General features: G+C 37.7%; 1 protein-coding gene across 1 annotated transcript in view; it reads left to right on the top strand.

Annotated features, from left to right (window-relative positions):
• The first annotated feature begins 1,727 nt into the window (after positions 1-1,727).
• C5H11orf88 (chromosome 5 C11orf88 homolog) overlaps positions 1,728-2,988 on the top strand; it is a 24,602-nt gene continuing 23,341 nt past the window's right edge. Inside the window, exon 1 of the mRNA XM_005347337.3 lies at positions 1,728-1,911. The gene's annotated coding sequence lies outside the window, so the exon portion shown is untranslated. The remainder of the gene's footprint in view (positions 1,912-2,988) is intronic.

Genomic DNA, 2,988 nt, shown 5'->3' with positions numbered 1-2,988 from the left:
TAGTTTTGACCTCTTGCCAGATTTAAATACTTTACTCAATCCAGACTTGCTTAGACCCAAACTCATCATAAATGTCCTCTGACCATGTGTTTGCCTCAGCACCTCAAGCTCCTCACTGAAAGTCAGCAAACCCTGTAAAATCCCTTCATGAAATCTCTTACTTATCCTGTATTTTCTCAATCACTCCATCTCTAGACTTGTGAAAAAATCGTCTACATCAAATCTCCTCTGCAATCTATGCTGCTCTAGCCTCCATAAAAGAACACACTTGTATTCATCAGGAGCTTTCCATCCAGAAGAATGATATTCAAACTCCCAGAGGCTTTCAGGCCTACCTCTTACTACTGGAGTTAACACCGTTTTTTCTATGTAGCCCTCTCTCTGTCCAATATTTCAGTGCTTTTTCTTATGTTTCCCCAAATGTTGACAATAACAGAGATAACACTAGAATTCAAGAGTCCTTAAGCACTTATTAATCTAACAACTTTGACACTCAATGTACTTCTATGTGATATAAATGTATTATCTAGGCATTTTATGCATTAATGTAATATTAATTTATATATTAATATTATGATGTGTTGATATGATTAACATAATTTAACTCTCTTAATTGTCTCTGTAAACAACCTCTCCCTCCAATTAGAGCATATCTCTGGAGATTGTGTTCCTTAGTGATGGGAACTATATAAGAATTGTTCCTGCTGCTGAGCCCCAGAGTTCCAGCAACTTCAATTAGGAAGCTAGTTTGTTAGATTGTTTCTGATCTGCCTAAAAGATAAATTAACATTTGATATGTAAAGCAACGCTATTGATTAATCAATAAATATAAGCAAGAAGCTAATTAAGAACCTACTGCACTCTTCCTAATGGGAGTCCGATGAGATGGAACAAGAATCATGGAACTGCCAGCAGTTCATGTTAGCTCAGATGAAAATCTCCTCTCATAATTAAACAGATTCATTGATTTGTAGTTTTTCAAACGTTAAATTGACTTCAACTCAGCCTGGCTTCAACTTTATAAACTAGTCCCTAAGTATACCATCATGAATATTAACATGGCCATCTGACATTTGATAGTCTTAGTCTACATGAAAAACAAAACATGGTTCTACTTCCTAGCAAAGACTATGCATTTTAAAAACAAGTTTTGAAAGAAGCTGATAAAGACAATTACTTTCTAATTAGTGTCATTCTTAAGTTCTTCCCCCAATAACCTTCAAAAGCTGCAGAAATAGCTGGTAATCTGGAGGTTGTCTCAAGAAAATCAAGAGTTCAAGGCCAGTCTGAGCTCACTGAGTCCCTGTCTAAAAATCAAACAATAGCAAATGTTTAGGTGTTTGTGTATGCTGAAGGGGAAGCTACCTTTCCCTCTCTAACCCTCTATACAGGAGTAGTAAGTTAAGCCAATATAAATTTGCCAGACTAACGTAGGAAGTTCTTGTTTTGATACTCGTCTTGGTTTCCTTCCAGTCAATAATCTCACTCTATCTCCTCAAAGGTCCTTCCCCATCTCCCTGATCACCAAAAGACCAGAAATTAAAACAGTAAACAATTCCTCCTCAAGGTGCCTTCCTGGATTTGGTCTAACCAAATGCAAACTCCTGTTTGGGCCTTTTAACCACAAGCATTCTTACTTGGATTAAAACTTGAGTCTCCCTGGTGTCTAGACATGCCTAGACATGACCCGCAGATGCAGTGAGGTCAGCAGAGTTTCTCTAGTAACTGCAGGCCAAATCAACAGCAACCCTAAGAACACGCATTCTTTTCTGTTGTTGTTGCTTTTCTAACAGAACTAGAGCACACACATTTTTATTGTCTTTTTTTTCATCTTTGAAGAAAAAATTTTACAGTGTAAATCTCAAGACATCTAATGCAGCGATAGCTTTGGATGACAGCAATCAAATTCAGGTAAGATATTTAAGATGCAACTGATAATCAGGAAAAAACACGTCAGCTAGGTAGAAGCAGTAAGGATAGAGTAAAATGGAGCAAAATGTAAAATAACTAGTTTTGTAATGATATCCTCACAAAATTTATAACTTTTCTGTTGCGAGTGGAATGATGGCTGCTTCTACTAGTTTCATTTCTTTGTGAACATTCAAATGACATTTTGTAGCGCACAACATTGCGCTCTTCTCAAATTCAGGACAAATGAGTACAAAATATAGTTATTTAGGAATGATGTCTCTTGCAAGTTAATTTTACAATTATCTGCTACTTCACTTTAATTCCTGTCACTTAAGTGTTCATGAAACAAACTATGCTTTTGGAGAAAAAAAAACATTATTTCATTTTCAAAGATAATGTTAGAATACACATAACCTTATTCTTGAGACGTTCCTGGGTTTTAATGGTTTGAGTTTGGAATTTGTGCTGAATGTCCCTGATGATTAGCATGTATTCAAGTTAATAATTGCATCCATGCGACCATCTGTTGGGTTTAGGGATCTGTGGACGGCTAAGTTTCCTTTGTAGACTGTAAGACCTTTTGGATCAATACAAATGGGTATTATTATACTGTGTATTTGAAGACACGAAGCCCACAGTCTGTTGAGGCTACTTTCTACTGAATTCCACAACGTTTGCAATCAGAGAATATTATATATCCTCTCTGGGCTCATCAATTAAATGAAAAGAAAGGAAAGACTAACTTAAAGGATAAAAATATTGGTGAAGAGAGCCCAGAAATGCTGTCCCTGCCCCCTCAGCGCCTCCTATTCCAAATACACACAAACACACCCGATATCGGATATGAGATAGGAAGAGCAAGGAAAATTTAACTGTCACAAGACTCGGGCTTCCGCAGACCTATTGTTGATGATCAAATCCACCCTTGCTTCAATCTCACCTCCTTCAAGACCGGTGCCTGTCAGTTCTTGTAGACACCCTCCACTGCCACCCCCACCCCCAACTTGCCTTCAGAGATTTCCACATTGCCAACCACCCAGTGTTTCTGCTGCCACCAAGTTCAAATCTGCACCCCCA

Source organism: Microtus ochrogaster, chromosome 5, assembly GCF_000317375.1.
Source record: "Microtus ochrogaster isolate Prairie Vole_2 chromosome 5, MicOch1.0, whole genome shotgun sequence".
Classification (NCBI taxonomy): domain Eukaryota; kingdom Metazoa; phylum Chordata; class Mammalia; order Rodentia; family Cricetidae; genus Microtus; species Microtus ochrogaster.
Note: the sequence above shows the minus strand (reverse complement) of the source record. Positions and strands in the feature narration are given on the sequence as shown.